This window comes from Pan troglodytes, chromosome 13 (assembly GCF_028858775.2).
Source record: "Pan troglodytes isolate AG18354 chromosome 13, NHGRI_mPanTro3-v2.0_pri, whole genome shotgun sequence".
Lineage (NCBI taxonomy): Eukaryota > Metazoa > Chordata > Mammalia > Primates > Hominidae > Pan > Pan troglodytes.
The window spans coordinates 44,217,334-44,239,898 of NC_072411.2; the positions used below are offsets into that span (position 1 = coordinate 44,217,334).

General features: G+C 35.4%; 1 protein-coding gene across 1 annotated transcript in view; it reads right to left on the minus strand.

The window, feature by feature from the left end:
- Positions 1–14,375, minus strand: part of LRP1B (LDL receptor related protein 1B) — a 1,946,873-nt gene extending 1,932,498 nt beyond the window's left edge. Inside the window, exon 1 of the mRNA XM_063790432.1 lies at positions 14,239–14,375. The gene's annotated coding sequence lies outside the window, so the exon portion shown is untranslated. The remainder of the gene's footprint in view (positions 1–14,238) is intronic.
- Between the last annotated feature and the right edge of the window lie 8,190 nt (positions 14,376–22,565).

Here is a 22,565-nt window from a genome sequence, read left to right on the forward strand (position 1 = left end):
AAGAACGAAGTTGGAAGCATCACATTACCCAACTCCAGACCATGCTACAGGGCTACAGTAACCAAAACAGTATGGCACTGGTACAAGAACAGACATATAGACCAACGGAACAGAATACAGAACTCAGAAATAAGGCCACACACCTACAACTATCTGATCTTCAACACACCTGACAAAAACAAGCAATGGGGAAAGGATTCCCTATTTAATAAGTGGCACTGGGATAACTGTCTAGCCATATGCAGAAGATTGAAACTGGGACCCTTCCTTACACCATATACAGCATCACCTCAAGATGGGTTAAAGACTTAAGTGTAAAACCCAGAAGTATACAAATCCTGGAAGACAAGCTAGGCAATACCATTAAGGACATAGGCACGGGCAAAAGTTTTATGACTAAGACGCCAAAAGCAATTGTAACAAAAGCAAAAATTAACAAACGGGATCTATTTAAACTAAAGAGCTTCTGCACAGCAAAATAAAATATGAACAGAGTAAGCAAACAATTTACAGACTGGGAGAAAATTTTTGCAAACTATGCATCTGACTAAAGTCTAATAATCAGCATCTATAAGGAACTTAAATTTACGAAAACAAAAAAAAAACATTAAAAAGTGGGCAAATGATATGAACAGACACTTTTCAAAAGAAGACATACATGTGGCCAGCAATCAAATGAAAAAAAAAAACTCAACATCACTGATCATTAGTGAAATGCAAATTAAAACCACAATGAGGTTGGACGCAGTGGCTCACATCTGTAATCACAACACTTTGGGAAATCAAAGAGGGCAAATCAATTAAGGTTGGGAGTTCAAGACCAGCTTCGCTAACATGGCGAAATCTCATTTCTACTAAAAATACAAAAATTAGCCAGGCATGGTGGTGTGCACCTGTAATACCAGCTACTCAGGAGGCTGAGGCACGATAATCACTTGAATCCACGTGGCAGAAGTTTCCGTGAGCAGATAGTTCCACTGCACTCCAGCCTGGGCGACAGAGAGAGACTCTGTCTCAAAAACAAACAAACACTGTGAGATACCATCTAACACCAGTGAGAATGACTATTATTAAAAAGTCAAAAAATAACAGATGCTGGCAAGATTGTAGAGAAAAAGGAATGCTCATACACTGTTGGTGGGAGTGTTAATTAGCTCAGCTATGGTGGAAGACAGTGTAGTGATTTCCCAAAGAACTAAAGACAGAAATACCATTCGATCCAGCAATCCCATTACTGTATATATATATATCCAAAGGAGTATAAATCATTCTATTATAAAGACACATGCACGTATATGTTCATTGCAGCACTATTCACAATAGCAAAGACATGGATCAACCTAAATGTCCGTTAGTAATAGACTAGATAGAGAAAATATAGTACATATACACTATGGAATATTATGCAATCATAAAAAGGAATGAGATCACGTCCTTTGCAAGGACATGGATGCAGCTGGAGGCCATTATCCTTAGCAAAGTAACACAGGAACAGAAAACCAAATATCACACATTCACACTTATAAAGTGGGAACTAAATGATGAGAGCTCATGGACACATGGAGAGGAACAACACACAATGGGGACTTCTGGATGGAGACGAAAGGAGAGAGAGCAACAGGAGAAACAACTAATGGCTACTAGGTTAATACCTGGATGATGAAATAATCTGTACAACAAATCCGCAAGACACAAGTCTACCTGTGTAACAAATGGGCACTTATATCCCTGAGCTTAAAATAAAGTTAAAAAAATCAAAAAATTAAGTGTACATGCTTATGACAAAGTAAGACCTCTTGCCAAGAATTTCTTGAAAATCATCCCAAAGAGACACATACAAGCGTTTTTTTATCACGACATTGTTTACAACATGTAAAATTTCAAAGCAATTGAAATGTCTAATAGAAGAATATGAGCAAATAAAATTAAATCTGTTCCTACAATTAAACACTATATGTTACTTGTAAGAAATAAATTACATCAATATATAACCGTAGATTTCAAAAAAGAATATTGAGAGAAACGTGATTTCTAGGAAGTATATAAAAATGACTACATTCACTAATATAAAAAACATATCAAAAGTAATGGGAAAATTAAAATGTAGGCAGCAGTACTTTTAAAAGAACTAGAAGGCTATTAACTTAATATATGCCAGTGGTGACTTCAGAGAAAGACAAGGCAACTGGCTGTAGAGAATAAGAGAAATTCTAACTTTACAGTATTTATATACAAAAATTAAAGCAAATACAATAAATGAATACTGTCAATATTAGGTTTTGGTTGTATGGGTGTTTATTATAAAATCTGCATTTTGAGTTTGCTGCATTTTTTATTTGCCTGTATTTTTTAATTAAAAAATAAAAGCATATTAACATCATCTTATTATAGGTCTATAATTTCTACCCTTTGATTGTTTTTCTTGTTGTTTTTGGTTGTTTTTTATCCTGACAAAGAAAAGTCATATATAAATGCAAGGGTCAACAGTACATCAGTTCACCTCCCTAAACCTTGAGGGATAGGATTAGATGATTTCTTAGTTCCCTCCTAGCAATATGATGCTATGAAATCCTGCAGGAAGCAGCATATTTCTTTCACTACAAGGAGAGCCTCTCTCAAACAATTAATAATAGGGTTTTTTTCCTTGTGGTAAGCTCCTTTATTTCTATTATCTTCATATAATACCTGACCTGTCTGTGTATGCCAAATACTGCTGTGAAAATGAAAAGACCCTTCTAAGTGCTTAGCATCCTTATAGGATTCATGGATGTGGAGGTGTTTAAATACTACCAGAATTGCATTGGAATAAATAATGTTCACCTTGACTGTCTTTAGAAAGTAGAATTGTTTTGTCAGCACTCTAGGTAAGTATTTGAGTGAAAGAAAGCTTAAAGTTGAGGAACAGCTCAATAACCAATGTGCAAATGAAACAAAAACAGAAAAAACAAAAACAAAAACAATCAGAATCTAAATTAACTCCTTATTCAAGAACTTGTGGGAAATGCAAAGAACCATTCTTAGGTGTAAAATGCTTGACTTAAAATGAACAGATGAATTAAATGATTGGAGTGAAGAAGAATCACATGGGAAAAAGAATGATCCAGTGTTAACATTACTTCTCGAGAGAGTATGACATGGTGCTCAAGAGAGAGATTTTTATTGCAAAGGAACATGAATGAGACTTTGAGGTGCTATGAATATTCTGTACTTGATGCAAGTATAAATTATATGGGTATTTGCCTTATAATGATTTGGTAAATTATATGATTATGAACTATCCTATATAAAATCTTGATAGATAGATATGCATATATATGTATATACAAAGTCATATATGACTTTGTCATATGTGAAAGTATATACACAGATATATCTAAAGTATATACATAGATATATCTAACTGTAGAGTGAAAATTTTAAAAAGCATGTTTCCTTCACAGATTGTCAAATGTTGAAAAAGAAAATGAAAAGTTTGATGAAGTAGAAAAACAAGGTGAATGGCCACACATTGCGGGTTAGAATATAAATTGGTAAAACCAATTTGGGACAATTATTTGGCATCATTTTAATAAAATGGAAAATGTATGTTGATTTCAACCTAGCAATTTCTCCCAGATTCTTACACTTGTGCACCCTCCCATTGTGCAGCCTCATCTCTGAGTGTCCAAAGTAAACCGCCCTTCATGTCATTGGATTTTAGTAACCTGACACTGGAGAGGAGGCAGATGGAGTAATAAGGGGAAAGTTAAAAATAACAATATCTGAGTCTCAGCTGTAGATCCATAAGTGCTTGGTTATATTTTAATGGCTAATTTACTTGCATTCATCTTCCACTTCACTGAGCCAGGAATTAGGTCTATGTGACAATCATATCTTTCATGTCTACAATATGTATAGTACATAATAAGTTTTTAGTAAATTATGTATAAAATTCTGAAAAAATATTGAGAGAAGAAGCATGAAGGAACATGGGCACAGTGTGGCTTTAACTCATTGTGGCCTCAAGGGAGCAGTGTTTCTGAGGAATTAGGACAACAGTGGTGATGGAGGTGGAGAGGGAAAGTCCCTGCCGTGAGTATCTGGCTCATGGTGAATCCCAGGAGATTGGTGATGACTTCATGTAACTTCTTAGACAGGAGAGGACTTAGCATTGATACCCTTGAGTGGCACTGGAGCAGATAAAGCACCACGGCCTTGAACTGGAGAAGCGAGCACAGGAGACAGCTGCTGGAGATATGACTGAAGGGGAACTTGCAGCTGGGTATGAGACCAGAATAGGCAGAAAATGCAAGGGCAGCAAAGAGACAGGTTATTTAAGTATAAAGGCAACGTGTGATTTTATAATGCAAAAATGCATCTAAATAGGTAATTTTCTTTAATAAACAAAGTCTGAAATAAGCCCTCACTAAAATATTTTAGAGCTATATTACTATGCTTTAACATAATGCACTGAACATAATTTAAGCTATTTTAATAACCCAAGGAATTCATTTAAAAATATTATTTACTCTATTTTATTATTTTCATTCCCATAGTAAATATTGAAATAGTGTTACATCTTTTAAACTAAATGGCCTGAGATGACCTAGATATGTAGGCCTTTAAAATTTTTGTACTAATTTTGTCCAGTTTTATGTGCCGCTATTAACTGACAGCTACCTGTTCTTTCTTCTATCTTTGGGAACTCGCCCACCTTTTTTGGTCCTCCCCCACCTCTTAATGTATATCTAATTATATTATTTAATCTTTCTAATCTCTTACAGACTATGAAATCAAATATATCATATATTTGTTATAAATTTTCAATAGTAGAAAAAATAATGATTTAAATAAGAGATAAAATGGCTCCTTTTTCAGAAACAGCAATAGTATGACAGGTATATGAAAAGGTGTTCAGTGTCTCTAATCATCAGGAAAATGCAAATCAATACCACAAAGAAGTATCACCTCACATCTGTCAAAAGGCCTATTATCATAAAGACAAAAGATAGATGTTGATGAGGGTGTGAAAAAAAGGTAACCAACACTGTTGGTGGGAATATAAATTGATACAGCCATTATGGAAAACAGTATGAGGTTTCTCCAAAAATTAAAAATAAGACTACCAGATGACTCTGTAATTCCCCTTCTGTGTAAATACCCCCAAAGGAAATAAAATCAGCACCTTTGTACCAGGGGCAGGGCAATGTGGGGGAAGGAATCAGAAGATGTAGGTCAAAGATAGAAAGGTACAGTTATGTAGGATGAATAAATTTACAGACAGAATTTTCAGCATAAGGAGTATGGTTAATACTATTTTATTGTATGCTGAAAATCTGCTGAGCAGAGTTCAGGTGCTCTTACTACAAAATAAAAGTATGCATGTGAGGAGATGGACACGTTAATATGTTTGACTGTAGCAATCATTTCACTGTGCATATGTTTATCAAAACATCATGTGGGTATGCCTTCAGTATGTACTATATAAAATTTTAGTAAAAGTAACAGCTATGATGTTCCCCTTCCTGTGTCCATGTGTTCTCATTGTTCAAGTCCCACCTATGAGTGAGAACATGCGGTGTTTGGTTTTTTGTCCTTGCGATAGTTTGCTGAGAATGATGGTTTCCAGCTTCATCCATGTCCCTAAAAAGGACATGAACTCATCATTTTTTGTGGCTGCATATATTCCATGGTGTATATGTGCCACATTTTCTTAATCCAGTCTATCATTGTTGGACATTTGGGTTGGTTCCAAGTCTTTGCTGGACTGTTGTGGGGTGGGGGGAGAGGGGAGGGATAGCATTAGGAGATATACCCAATGCTAAATGACGAGTTAATGGGTGCCACACACCAACATGGCACATGTATACATATGTAACAAACCTGCACGTTGTGCACATGTACCCTAAAACTTAAAGTATAATAATAATAAAATTAAAAAAATAAAAAATAAAAAATAAAGAGGCATGGAAAAAAAATAACAGCTAGAATTTATTAAACACTTATTAAGTGCCAGGCACTGTTCCAAGCTTTTCATATGTGTTCTTGAACTTAATCTTCACAATAAACCTTAGGTATTATTTCCATTCTCACTTTTCAGATAATGACACTGAAGGACCAAAAAGTGAAGTTACTAGGTCAACATTACACATATGGTAAGTGTGTTTCAAACTTGAACAGTCTTGATCCAGTGTCTTGAATAGCTTTCTTCTCTTTTATAAATAAAATATAGGAGCTGAGTACAGCATCTCCCAACTGTTCTAATTATGAGGGGTTTTTTTTTCAGAATTTTTAAAAGTTTACTGTGATAAGAACTGCATTTATGAATCTTTTACTAAGAAAATATGTAACTGTAATATAAAGACTCCAAGGCCATAACCAATTTACACCTCTCTGGAAACAGAAGTTACTTAGCTATAACAATGCAAATCCTCATCTTAAGATAGTCTGAAATCTTACTGTATTCCATAATTAAACTCTACATTGCCAAGGACATACACTCTCCCAGTCTTATTCTGTCTGTTTTACTGAAAGAGTGACATGCCCTCTTCTTAGTGAAGTAAGGCAGCAGGTCTGACTGGTGTACCTAAGCTGAACGATGGAATTAAAGCAGAATTTCCATCACTTGAGGTATTTTGGTTACTCTTTAACCCCTCTGTGAGCCCTGAGTTCTCTTGAGATAAAGATCTGCTTGCTATTTTAATGCCAGATGATGTCCGCATGTCCAGAAATGATGAGTACGACTTTATAATCACTTTTTCCCACCATAGTACCATGTGACGCAGCAATCTCCCTTCTGAATGTGTACCCCAAAGGAAATAAAATCAGCATGTTGTACAGATATCCGTGCTCCCATGTTCATTGCATCATTATTCACAATAGCCGAGCTATGGAAACAACCTAAGTCTCTGTCCAGAACTAGTAGATAAAGAAAGAATAAAAGAAAAATGAATGAATTTTAGAATCACATTTGACCCAGAGACGTAATATTTCCCTTTCTGTTCCCAACATCACATTCTGACTTGTTAATGTCAGAAATTAGAGCTCAAAAATCATAGGTATCAAACAGTAAGCATGAACTTCTATGACTTTGTGTACATAGATGTTTTAAAAAGACAGCAAGGCTATTGCAAGTTTTGGGTTTCTTAGGATACTAAAGATTCAATTATAAACTATAAACCCTTGAAAACAACTCATTTCCTTGGAAGTAGAATACAAAATGCAAGATTAATTTTAATTATCTAAAAAATATCTTTATTCTATAATGTCTTTCTTGTGACTATCTAAATAAGAATTTTAAAAATACCTGGAGTACAGCGACACAAAGAAGACAATTTAATAATATCTATTGTATTCAATAGATATTATTTTGTTAACACAAAATAAGAGTTATAATTAGCTTGATCAACTCACTTAATATTCTTTTATTCCCTAATTTTATTGTAGATTTATCTTCCCACATGCTTTCATAAAATGTGGACTATGAAAAGTATAAGAAAACCTACATATACACTTGTATTTTCAGATCTCAAAAATATTTGCTTTAGAAGTATCTCTAGCTACCGTGTCAATGAGTCTTATGTGTTACATAAAACATACAATTTGAAATAATTCTGAGAAGATTTGAAAGCCCATCAACAACTGTAATACTTTTGGGTAATTTTGTTTTTAAAAGAAAAGGTCTTTAAAAAGCTTTATTTGTGAAAGTAGTAATAGTCACTCCCACAGAAGAGCCATTAGCGAAGATGCCATTGAATGTACAAAATAGCTTCAATTATAGCCACCATAATATGTGACCTGGAGATACAGCATAAATGATCTTTTAAAAAGAGGAAGGAAGACTATAACAAGCACATCCCTGGCTCAGAGTTGGAGTCAATATTATGGTATTCTCATATGTAGTAAATATGGGGTCGATTGTCTGTGTATCACTCAGTAATTGAGGTTAGGTAATATCTTGCAAATAAAAAGCTCCTTTTTAACACAAATCCAGAAACAGAGTTCACACAACTCATGCTTCACAGTAATAATCAGAGGGCTGCCTTGTGGAGGTCAAGTCTGTTGCACTGAGTGGATGAAAATATCTCAGAAGTATAGCTAATTTTTGAAATAAATGTTTCAACCAATGATCAATTTAAGTAGCCAAATATATATTTCTGTATTTATAGTTGTCGCAGCAAAATTCTGTTCAATGCATACAGATGTCTGTATTTTGTATTTATATGGCATATATAATCTGAAGAGCTGAAAATGCTTGCTGTCTCTCACCTAACTTAGCCTCACAAATACTTTAAATGCAAGTATTTTGCAGTTTGGCAAACAAAATATACAGAAAAGGTAAGTTATTTCTATGAAGTCACACAATAAGACAAAGGAAGAATCAAGGCTTGTAACACAGTTAACTCTCCAAAGCACCACCTCATCCACATTTGCAATTAACACTGTAACATGCACACACACACATACACACACACACCCACAAGTGCAATGGAAAACAGTGTAAATTGCCTAAAGAAGTTTAAATGTGAATATAGGTTATTCCTTAACACAGATGGTCATATTGCTTTATTAAACAATAATCTGAAGTTCACAGGTTATCATTGGATCAGCTCTTTTACCTGCCTCTCAGAATATGACCACATAATGTTAGATAAAGACAAACGTTAAAGAATAGCTGCATCTCAATGGTTTCCATTTTTCCTCTACACTTATCTGATGTATATGTTTGTATATTATTTAAAGAGTATGAGGCATATTTAAACACTATGAACATTTAACAAAATTGTTCTTTCAGAAATCCAAGTTATTATTAATTCAAACCTCCATCTAAGATTACCTTTAGCAAAATTATAATAAAAGTCAAGTCCCTCTTGAAAATGAACCTTGAGAGCTTTCTAATTTATCCAGTCTTTATTGTTACCAAACAATATAAAATAATGTTTATTACAACAATAGAATACAACTGCCTGTTGACTGCATTTGGCTTTGACAACTGAACATGTTGCAAGAGAATTCACAAAGTTTTTGGAACTCATTGCTCCCAATTTAATCTCATTCTGGCCACTCAGGAGAATATAACTACCCAAAGAATGAAAGTGACAGCCAGGAGTACTTCAGAATCATGGTGTCAGTGGAAATGCATCACCAGGAGCTCCACTTAGTTACCAATTGATAGCAAGGTTGGATCAGTGACACAGTGGTCACGTTGCCTAACCCAGCTGGCTACTCTAGAATAAACCTAGGTCCTCCTTGGGAAGAGAAGGGGTGGTTTGACTGCCTCCAGCAGTATCATTGGCTTAAAAGTTTTTAAACATCTATTATAGATTCTTGTTTCTAATCTTGAGCAAATTTCACCTTTAAGTTATATGTTTTCTTTCATGTTTATAAGGCTAATATCTTAACTATGCCCAAATACTAATATATTCTACTTTCCTTGTTTAATTGTTCTTTAAAAACATCCTGTTTGCTATATAAAGTGATCAGAGACATAGGGTTTGTGAATAAGTAGCTAGACATCCTCCCGATTAACTTTTCTGGGCCTTAGAATGCTAAATGATAAAATGATTGATCCTCAATTTTACCTCTAGTCTATTTTTGCTCTAATATTCTTTAGTTGTGTGATCTCACCCCCTGCCCTTGCTCTTCCCCAAGTCCGCTCCAAGTCACATATGTTAGCTTTTATTCTCTTTTCTTTTCATTTTAGAAATAAACTAAAGCTGTTAATAGACCTTTGGTCCTTATTCTCAGTGCATCCAAGCAATATATATATATATACACATATATATATATATATATATATACACACACACACACACACACACACACACACACATATATATATACCTTTGGATACAAAAATGGTTAAAAAACTTCCTTTTCTCCTCACCATTTTTTCTCTACTCCATTTAGAATAATGTTTCATTATCTTTCAATCTCATTTGCAAATATGAATTTAACTACACTCTTTATAAGAAGCATTGTGCTGGATTCTGAGAAGATTCATAACAATGAAATATAAAATACATGTTCAAAATACATTTTTGCTGTCAAGGATTTTGCAACCTATTTGGGAAAATGAAGGAGAATAAGCACGGAATGAAGTTATTAAAATAACAATATAAGACAGGCTATGTATACCATGGTTCAAAGTGAGTGGGCACTGAATAGAAAATAATAAAGGAGACTCAATATCATGGACACTGAAGGAATTCAAGAGAAGAAGATAGTAGGATAGAGGAGTCTTGAAGCATGACAAATAGAAGCAAAACAGTTCTATATATTTACCATTTTAGATACTGGCAATAGATAAGTGCTCATACTCTGCATCCTTGTCAGCACTTGATACTACCCAATTTTTAAATTTGGGAGGGATTCAATAGGTGAGACATGGTGTCTATTATAGTCTCCATTCACATTTGTCCATTCGTTACGATGTTGAACTCATTGATCTGTTTATGAGCACTTATATAAAAATCCAAATCGTTTCTTTTGCCTGTTTTTCTGTTGATGTTCCTATAATATGTAGTACTTTTATATTATAAAGTTGAGGTATTCTCTTATGGTACATGAACTAATGGGATATTGTAAGTCACTGAATCATCTTTCTTTGCAGTTAGCTGCATGGTCAACAGCTAAAGTGGTAGAAATGTTGTCATGGAGCATAGATCCTTCTGCATGCAGATTAAACACATTAGTTTTATATTGCAGTGCTACTTGAAATGCCAGCCCACAACAAGATCAGGAACTTGTGCCAGCATGTAAATCAAGTCACTGTTTTCTTCAACAAGAACTTCTTGCTATCAAAAAAAGTCAGCTCAACTAAATATCGTGCTTACTTCTATATCTGATTTACTTTTCAGCTCAAGTGCTTCATCTTACTGCAGACCAGTAACTAACAGAGAGTTCATAGCCAGCACATGAACCACACTTTGCATAGATTGTTCTATAGGGCTCTGCATTTTTCTATGCATATTCAATTATCTCTCTTTCTCTCTCTATATATATATATGTATTTATATATCTATGTGTATATGTGTATGCACACATATATGTATGTATTATGCATGCACATGTATAATACACACATGTGTGCATTATTTGTGTTTATATTATTATACCTTGTTAACTTCATAATTCAAAATACAATCTACTGAAAAAAATAGCACCTGTTTCATTTGCTTTGTATGACAGCTAATATTCTCCCACATATAAAAGCAATTCATAGTTGCTTTATGCATAATGGACACAATAAATAGTTGTTTTTTGACATATTATTTTATGACAATAATTATAATGATAAGTAGATTGGAGTTAATTCAGAGGATGCTTTAAGATTCAGCAAATAATCAATAGTATTTATTTGGTACTTACTAGACATTGGGTATTCTCATATGCACCGTAGGTAGTCAAATAAGATATGCCTAACTTGGATACAAGGAGTTAGATATGTGAAAAACAAGTTCAGTAAAGTGTTATGGATACCTAGAAAGATTCATTTACAGATACATTAGCAGTTCAGAAAATAAAATGATTGCTAGTAATCAGGGGAATTTGGAAAGGGCCATGAAAAATCTTCCCAGAGGCAAAGATTTTTGGTAGATCTCAGGTTGTTTTTTTGATGTGTCTTACCTTCTGTAATCATAGGAATATTGTAACTTGTACCTTAAAAATGTATTCCAGATCTTTCATATACAGATACTCCTTGACTTACTGATGATGGGGTTATGTCCCAATAAACCTATCATAAGTCAAAAGTGAACTTAATGCCCTGATAAACCCGTTGTGAAGTAGAAAAATCCTAAGTCAAAGCAACATAAATCCAGATGCTCCTCAATTTATAATGGAATTACATTTGTAAAGTTGAAACATCTTAAATTGAACCATCCTAAACCAGGGATCGTCTGCACTATTAACTCTGTATAGCAAACTGGACATCCATCTACTGGTCTCCTGGATGTAGTGTAAAAGTGTGTTATCCCCCGATAATGTGATAACTAAAATACCTGACCTACTTAAGTCATAGAACCCAAAAATAATTTTTAAAATTCAATAATGAAAATTTAAAGCCCAGCAGGATATAAGAATAAATTGATTCCATATTGTTTTAGTCTTGTATGTATTCCTGTTTTGTATCTGTTCACATTCTTATTCACTGGGGTTCAAGAAAAGTCGTCTGGTTTGTTTCTTTTGTTTTTATGTCTACATAACGTGACTCACCTTGAAGTCCTATCTTACCATGTCACAGAAGAATAATGAAGAACAATGATCACATACCTCTTCACAAACATGGAGAGCTCCACATTGCAGAATAATAATGTCATAATTTTGAAAATTGCTTTCTTAAAAATTCCTTTTCCTATGATTGCCTATTTCTTTTCAATTTCTTTTCTGACTGTGAGAGTATCTATATTTTTAATCTCTAATCAATTTCACTCTTCCTACTTTCATGGTTGTAAAGTACAAGTAAAATTCTTTAGTACATTTCAGCTTTTATATTTTTTTTTCCAAAAATACTGATTACATCAGCCACCTTACTCAAAATGATTCTTTTGGGGGAACCTAATAAAATTCTAAGACCATTTCAGGCTTTCAGTCTTATATCATGTTTACTTCAGGTAAACATTTCTATGTAACCAGAAAATCCAAAGCTTTATAACAGAAGCAGTGCCTTCCACTGCTTCTGTTGTTCCTAACATTTTAGCTTTTAAGGAAAACTGGTATTTTAGAAACTGAGTTTGAAAATAGAAGCAGACTAAAGTAGAAAATTTAGACCTGTGGATCTGAAATGCCACATTCTAATAGATAATGCCAGGGCCCCAAGGATATTGCTAAGGTTTGCTCTCCAATAATGAAAAGAAATTATATTTATATTCTAAAGCTTATTTTGCTCTTAATTTGTTTTGAAATGTTTAAAAGTTGTGTTCAATGGTCAGAGATATGTATCTTTAATTGTGGTAATCTACAAAAAGAAGATCTTTGAGTGAAACCCAAAATATTAAATTTAAATTTACACCAAATTTTGAAAAAATAATTGAAAGCAATAAAAGTTGGATTATTGGCAGGGGGGGAATAAACATTATCATAATAACAGCGTGAAAAACTATTCTCCTTGGCTTACAAGCTTAATTATCACAATAATTGAGCTTCAGAAAGAAAAGTCTCAGATATCACTGATACTTTTTCAAATATAAATTACATATATTACCATTATCTTTATGTTTAAATTTTACAACGGTTTGGTGTTAAAAAAAAAGTGGAAAATTAGATGGCTCCCAATTCAATTTATAGATATTTTCCTGAAGCTTGAGCATTTTAGGATAGACTGCAATCAAATCCCCATGTCATTAAGACATCATCATAGTTTCTCTCAATTTCTATCAGTTACATTTCAATAAATTTATCCTAGAAACATATATGTAAATGTCAAAGACAAACTTATGAGGATACAGATACAGCACTTTTTATAATAGGAGAAACCTAGAAATATTCATCAAAAGGAAACTGATGAAAAAGCAAGTTGCAGCAAATTATAGCATTTTATTAAAAATGTTTATTATGTATCAAATGTTATAGGTATATATACTTGGGTGATTATATATCAGATTGTTATGTTGAAACATTCTTAGTAAAAAAGAATGGGAAATGCAAGGGATTTTCACTACCTCTGAGTTTTATTTGTACAGTTTTAATTTTACAATGCTTTTGTTTTGTGATTCTTTCAGAATCTTCCCCATCCCCAAAGCAATAAATATCATTTAAGATATTCACATAGGAGGCAGGCATGGAGCTCAAGCCTAGCCCTGTGTATGTAGGCTACAGAAGGTGGCCAAAAGGATGTCAGAGGTCTGCAGCCAGGTAATCAATTTGGAGATAGAGAAAAAATAAACACCAGAAATCAAGGTTAGGTGCTGGGTTAAATCTTGGCAGGGAGTCAAAACCGACAAGTTATCATCTGGGATGAGGTCAGAGGTTGAAAGAAGCAGACATGCAAGAGTCTGAAAGCACTGTGATATTAAATGACACTGCAATGTTATTATGGTCAAGTTTAGCAAGTAGCCAGAACCCATATCCAATAAATCAAGGTGATGAAATTCACCTACTGATCAGAAACCATGAGACTAGAATATAAGGAGAATCAATGATTACAATATTTGGGTAAAAACTAAGAGGATAGGGTAACAGAAACCAAGATAGCCAGTTTGAGCAAAATAGGGTCAAGGAAAATAAAATGCGCACTTCATTTAGCAAACAAATAGATACCTGTAAGTGGCGGTATCTTCTTTATGTGCCAGGAAGTCTTTTTCACATGTTCTAATGAAATAGAAAGGAATATGAAGGTGTGGCTAGCCTAGGATATCAAGTAAAGACAGGTATGTAAAATTGGATAGGTGATGAGCAGTTTAACTGACAAAAATGGAGACTTGTCACATTCTACTCAAAAGCAGGAACTTCTCCATATTCTTACATGCAGTGCAGTCATTTGGGAGAATGGTAAGTATTTTTAAATTGCCCTCTTTGGAGGCTAATTTAACTGCACTCTCCCATTTTGGCTACCTAAAAATATAATCCTACAACATCCCACTTTCAGTTTGTTGAGTTTTTTTTTGTTTGCGTCCCCTTACATTTTTCCTAGGGTGCAATCCTTTGTGCTTTGTTTTGTTTGTACAAGCCACTTTCTCATCTCAAGAAGGTCATTTAAATTTTCAAGTTTATTCTCCAAGGACAGTTACCCCTTCCAACTTGATGTTATCCATGAACTTAAGGATTAAGAGCTCTACTTAATCATCCCAGTCATTCATAAAGATATAGTAATGGACCTAGGACAGAATCTGAAGCATCACTCAACAGCCACCCCCATCCCTCAGGGCAGCATCAACCGATTAATAACTACTCTTTGAGTGTGACCTTCCAAGCAATTGCAGACCCATGCTTTAATAGCAGGATCTCAACTCTGCTTTGCTGCTCCCTAATTAATGTCTTATGAGAGTGAATTAGGAGCCTGACTGAAAAAAAGATCTTATATCTATTGCTTTCCTCTTAACCACAGGGTCTGTCACTCTGTCACAGAGGGAATTAGATTAGTCTGATCTGATTTGTTCTTCATAAAGACACATTTTTTAAAAAATCCCCCCTGAGAGCTCCTATATGTTTGCAAATTGAGAATTGGTGAATAGAGAGCACATAGCAGCAGGCTTTGTGCTTCAAAAATTTACACTCTGGATACAGAGGTCCCTTAGCAACCAGAAGAATTAAATGCATTGTGACTTTTATTTTTAAGTACTAAGATCAATGTACAGCCATACATTTGCTCATCATTTTCCGTGACTTTCCACACAAAAGATATGAGTAAGCTTCAGTGTTCATTTATTTGCTATTTTATTTGCCTCACATATCTTATGCAGATGTGTGTAGAGGCTTAAGATCCATCCCCAGATTTAAAAATTGGTCAAAATCTCTGAAACAAGGCTAAGAGAGGATCAAGGATATGATTTAATAATAACCCAAAGGAGTAAGAAGTACAACATCTATGACAAGTTCACTGGGGCAACTCTCTTCCTGATTATACTTGAAAAAATTCTTCTCTGTATTTTATCTTAATTTCAAGAAAATCCTGTCAGGATGATTATGCCAAAAATATACAGCACTCTGAAGATCACTCACTGCTCGACATAGTTTGGATGTGTCCCTACCCAAAATCTCATCTTGAATTGTAATCCAAATTGTAATCCTCATGTGCTGGGGAAGGAACCTCGTGGGAGGTGATTAGGTCGTGGGGTCGGTTCTCCCATGCTGTTCTCATGATAGTGAGTTCTCATGATATCTGATGGTTTTTATAAGGGGCCCTTTTTCCCCCTCATTCTGCACTTCTCTCTCCTGCTGCCCTGTGAAGAGGTGCCTTGCACCATGACTGTAAGTTTCCTGAGGCCTCCCCAGCCATGCAGAACTGTGAGTCAATTAAAGCTCTTTTCTTGATAAATTACCCAGTCTCGGGTATTTCTTCATAGCAGCATGAGAACGGACTAATACACAACTAGAATCTCTACCACAAGTAATCTAGAAGATAAATATATTTTGTAGAGTTCTTAATCTTTCAGTGTGTGCAAATTGACCTATGTATGTACCTAAGTTATACCAAATTATCAAAATAATGTTTTTTCTTCAACATGTTCAAGTGAATAAAATAAAAAATGTGAAATATGATCAAGAAAAATTATTTATTAATCAGTAAATACTAAATTATTTATAAGAAACACAAATAAGACAGTTTTTTTATCCTTTCAGTAAATATCTGTTGAGCACCTATTATGTGTTAGGCACTCATGTAGGCCTTGGAGATACAGGGGAAACATATCAGACAAACTTTCCTGACCTCCCAGAGACTACATTGTAAGAGGAAGAAATAGACAAGAATCACATGAATGAGAAAATAAATATACTATGTAAGTTTCAGTAACTGATGTGGTAATTTAAATACGACTAATTGAAAAGGATTCTCTGAGCAAAGAATAAAGGAGGTGAAGGTGTGAAGCATATGGTTATCTGGGGAAGAATATTTTCAGGCAGAATAAAATCAAGGACTAAATTAAGATTGTTTTTGCTTTAATTTAATGCAAGTGACCTGGACACTGCAGCCTCATATGTTGAGCTGATGAGGAAAAGATAAGAGTCACTGTATACATACAGATGCCAGTTAATTTTAAAATGAGGATATTACTTTTGACTACCCAGCATAGGTCACAAATATTTGCAGTAAAACTTAACCTATAATAAATTTATATGTATAAAGATAATCTTTTACAATTGAAAATTATTAATATTTTATAGAATAAATATTTTTTCAAAAGTTTTTAATGAAATTTATACATTAGAAAAACAACTCCCTGAATAGTATGGTCTTAATTTTAATAGTTACATTTTGAGAGGTTATGAGCAGGAAACATTTTCCTTATGGGTAGGCACACACACATACATATCTCCATTCAACATACACGTATGCATACTCCTGTACCACAAAAGTAATGGAATATTAAAGTTAACACTTGAAATTCAAAAATACTAACTCATTCACCTTTTATAATCTTAGAATATGTACCAGATAGCCAAGTAAGTAATTTGAAATAATTATGCTTTATATATTAAAGGGAACACATTTGTCTTATTTAGAACAGCTTAAATTCTAAAGCCTAATGAATTGAAAAATCACTCGACTTGATTGCCAAATCTGTGCTATCCTTTTTCACCTACTCTACTTTCCCCCTCAGAATTAAGCATACAAAGTTACCACTGGCACCTGTACAAAAGAAAATCTATAATGTAGGGCACTTTTCAAGGTGTTTCAACTTTAAAGGCTTAAAAACAGTGCAATTTTATGGAAAGTGAATGGTCTTATCCTTTTTACAATTTCAACGTCTGATTGAATCAACTCAAGCATTCAATCAATCATGTTACAGGTAAGGCCAGCTATAACATGACTAAATTGTCAGGTTAACCTTCTGTGGATGTAATTGGCATAATGTATTATCCAAATTGTATGAAAGGACATTGACATAAAGTATAGTTTAGAATTCAGAAAAAGATGGCTAAGATGATGTCCTCTTAGGTCATAGGGAGAATTGGATCAGAATATTGTAAGATAAGCCTGTAATTGACAAAGGAGATAGAAATTATGACCTCCAGTTAACACAGCAGACCGGGTCAAGGGAAACAATAATGTGTTAGGGCATTCCAGGTTGCATTAGCCACAGAGTGGCTTGTTCTCACTATAAATTACAGACACAAGGGAAAGTGCTTAATACTAATGAGGTGATGCTTGATTACTCAAGTGATAGCAAGAGAAAATGTCATCACTCTGTTAATGCCATTCATTTTCCTGAGTAAGAAAAAAATACATGGTTGTAAGTTTATAAAAGTTTAGGCTCATTTGCAAAGGTAGAACTGTTACAGAAAATAAAATCATTTTATGGAAAACTTTAGACTTTTTGAGACTGACATGTTCCCAGACAGCCTTTTTCCCCAAACAAACTGTTCAGATGGACCTATTTATACATAATATCAGTGTTATGGTTGGGAAGAATGTACATGTAAGGTAATTAATGACAAAGAATTAGAGGAATAAATTTTCAAGTGTCATAATAGTTTCCATAAGGCAAAACTAAAGCAAGCCAAATTGGTCAATAGTTGGCACTATTTTTCATACCATGCTTTTAAAAAATACTGAAGGTGATAGTTACTGTTATAATTCTACTCTCCAAATTTTGAATTCTTAGACACAGAACAAATTTCAGCTGAATCCACCTCTTTGGGATTAAATAGGCTGTCAACAATTGCCTATAAAATATTATTGCTGTAAGTGATCAATGATTACTGTCCATCTGACAGAAAAATTATGTGACAACAAGTCTCTCCTTATTCCTCAAAATCAATCCACAGAAGCAAAAATGTAAACTGTGTTCCTGTGAAATGGAAACATTTTCCATCATCACACTGATATGGGAGGGGGGAAGGGGGGCGGGTCCTTGGCGAGGGCTCCACCCCGGGACCTGTGCCCAGGGACCTAGTTGAGGACAGCCATTCTTGCCTTCGTGCCCAAGTATTGCATTTTCCAAGAACACCCTGGCCCGCCACTCTCTCATCCTGTGACTATAAAAACCCCCGAGACCCTAGTGGGCAGAGACACAAGTGGCTGGATGTGGAGAGGAACACATCGGTGGAAGAAGACACAAGAAGACGTCCAGAGGAACACTCCAGCAGAAGAGCACAGTGACAGGCACCGACAGGCGCCGGCAGGCCATCGACTGGCGGAATGACAGGGAGTTTGGCTGGGGAGGTCAGAGGACAGCCCCACCGCTGGGCAGCCGGACTCCAGGGGAAAACACCTTCCTACTCCATCCTCCTTCAGGCCTCCCCATCCACCTCGCTGAGAGCCACCACCACTCAATACAAATTCTGGCACTCATTCCAAGCCCATGTGTGATCCGATTTTTTTCCAATACACTCAGGCAAGAAGCTGGGATACAAAAAGCCCTCTGTCCTTGCGATAAGGCAGAAGGTCTAATTGAGCTGATTAACACAAGCCGCCTGCAGATGGCTAAACGGAAAGAGCACACTGTAACACACGCCCACGGGGGCTTCAGCTGTAAACATTCACCCCTAGACTCTGCTTTGGAGTCAAAGCCCCACAGCCTGCCTGCCTGCCTGCATGCTCCCCCTACAGGTTCGAGCAGCAGGGCACTGAAGAAGTGAGTCATACCACAATCGCACACCCTGCAAGGGAGACAAGGGAACTTTTCCCATTTCAATATTAAGCAGTTATACTTGGTAGCTTGGCACTGCTTATCAAATAATGCACTATGATATGCTGAAGACAGAGGAAAAAATATCTACTGAGGACAGGATAAGAGCCTGCCTTCTTTTCTCTTAGATCAGTGGTAATTTTGCAGTTAAAGAAGATGTTAAAATATTGTTTTTAGAATAATGAGTCTAGGAAACACAAGATATCATATCTTTTTTTTTTTTTTTTTTTGAGACGGAGTCTCACTCTATTGTCAGGCTGGAGTGCAGTGGCACAGTCTTGGCTCACTGCAACCTCTGACTCTGGGTTCAAGCGATTCTCCTGCCTCAGCCTCCTGAGTAGCTGGGATTAACAAATGCGCGCCACCACGCCCAGCTAATGTTTGTATTTTTAGTACAGATGGGGTTTCTCCATGTTGGCCAGAATGGTCTAGATCTCTCTACCTTGTGATCTACCCCCCTTGGCCTCCCAAGCCATATCTTTCTTACAGTGTATAACTTCTGTTTTCTGTACCTAAACTTCTTGTTAGCATGAAACATGTTATATGATTGTCTACATTTATTGTTCCAGACAATATGTATATTTCATTTTAAATTAGTTTTTTGGCCAAGTGTAGTGGCTCACACCTGTAATCCCAGCATTTTTGGAGGCCAAGGTGGGAGGATCACTTGAGCCTAGGAGATAGAGGCTGCAGTGGACCATATTCACACCACCTCACTCTAGCCTGGGCCACAGAGTGAGACACTGTCTCATAAGTAAATAGATAAATACATACATACATAGATAAAGTTAGTTTTTCTTTTGGAAGGTAGGTGATAAGAAGTGGAGAGAAATAAGGAAGCAAGCTGCATTATTAATCTTATATTAAGCTCTAAGGAATATCCACATTTTTATTCAATTATCATAAATAAATATAAAAGCACAAATAAGTGTTCCAACATACTTTAATATTGGATCTATTGTTTCAAATTCTACTTGAAAATATATAAAAATAGAAAAAAAGAAACCTATTTGATTTTATCAAATACTTTGTAATTCACATGAGTCCTGGTTAGATAACTTGCCTAGTGGATAATGCTAATATTTGACTTGAATATATCATGAGTTTTGCTCCCATAAAGGTAAGCATGTATACGATTTCTATTAAAAATATTTCAGCTCCCTTCCCATACACTTGTTATAATCCTGTTCAGCAGAGAGATAATGGAAATTAATTTAAATATCAGTTATTTAGTTATCCCCCATTGTGAAAATGTGTGATAGAGAAACTTGGAGATAACTTCAAAAAGGCAATATCCTGAAAAGAAAGACTTCAAATGCTGAAATGCCAAGTACAATTTTTTGCCACACGGTAGGTTTTCATTAAATTTGTCTTTATTAAGCAACAACAATAAAAAGTAAAAAATATGTAGCTATTGATATGGTTTGACGATGCATCCCCACCCACATCTCACCTCAAGTTGTAATAATCCCCACATGTCATCGGAGGGACCAGGTAGGAGGTAACTGAATCATGGGGTTGGGTTTTTCCCATGCTATTCTCATGACTGTTAATAAGTCTCAGGAGATCTGATGGTTTTATAATGGGGAGTTCCCCTGCACACGCTCTCTTGCCTGCCACCATTTAAGATGTGACTTTGCTCCTCTTTCACCTCCCGCCATGATTGTAAGGCCTCCCCAGTTATGTGGAACTGTGAGTCGATTAAACCTCTTTCCTTTATTAACTACTCAGTCTTAGGTATGTCTTTATTAGCAGCGTGAGAACAGATTAATACAGCTATGTACTTCATGTAATGGTACATTCCCAACCCTCCCATTCAACTAGCAGGTTACAAATAGGTGGTATACCAGTACCCTTCCCACAGAAGTTCCACCAATTCAACCAATCCTCTTTGATTTCTGGAAGTGTCTCATGAATAAAGTACTGACCTATGCGTGGTCTGGAATGAACCTAATCTGAGATGAAATTCTGAAATGACCCAGGCACCTATAAAGGTAAATGTATTTACACTGCAACCAACTTAAAATAATAGTCTGGGCTGTTGGGGGCCACAGAACCATATTGAGATGTAGTAGATCTGTTGTACTTACTTCTTTGAAGATTTATGATTTTTCCTTTTTGTAGAATATTGCTTATAATTGTCCCATGAAATTTTGCCAAAATCTTTAAACTTCTAAGAAAAATCAGTATTTTCAGAGCTAGGTGTTTTTTATTATATGTGGGGAAGCATGGTCAAACTAAAATTTCAACATCCTTCATGGTAGGTATACAAATTACACTTGATTCAAATGCTCAGGTTTAAAATTTTAGCCCATGCCAATGAGTGATGACTAGATTGTTCTCATCAGCATCTGACTCAATGTTTCCCTCTTAAAAGAATTATTTGTGTTACATGCCTTTCACTAGGCAGAAATCAAATACATGGATGATATTATATGCCTAGACATGTAATTTTAAAAAATCAAAATATTTCACTTATGATAAAACAAAAAAGAAAAGTAGTTTACAAGAAAACAATAGATATCTTAATATGTAATTTTTATTTTTATTTTTTGAGATGGAATCTCACTCTGTTACCCAGGCTGGAGTGCAGTGGCACTATCTCAGCTCACTGTAACCTTCACCTCCCAGATTGAAGTGATTCTCCAGCCTCAGCCTCCCAAACAGCTGGGACTACAGGGGCGTGCCAACACACCTGGCTAATTTTTTGTATTTTTAGTAAAGACGGGGTTTCACCACGTTAGCCAGGATGGTCTCCATCTCCTGACCTCGTGATCTGCCCACCTCAGCCTCCCAAAGTGCTAGGATTATAGGCGTGAGCTACTGCGCCCGGTCTCTTAATATGTAAATTTTTAAGTGCCTGTATTAGTCCATTTTCATGCTGCTGATAAAGACATACCCAAGACTGAGCAATTAATAAAAGAAAGAGGTTTATTGGATTTACAGTTCCACATGGATGGGGAGGTCTCACAATCACGGTGGAAGGCAAGGAGGAGTAAGTCATATCTTATATGGATGGCAGCAGGCAAAGAGAGAGCTTGTGCAGGGAAACTCCCATTTTTAAAAGCATCAGATCTCCTGAGACCCATTCACTATCACGAGAACAGCATGGGAAAGACCTGCCTCCATGATTCAATCATCTCCAGGTCTCTCCTACAACACGTGGGAATTATGGGAACTACGTTGTGAGATTTGGGTGGGGCCACAGACCCAAACCACATCAGTGCCTTTGTATAGAAGTAGAAGCAATGTTCTGGCCCAGCTGTCTAAAGTTATGATGAATGCAATCACTGT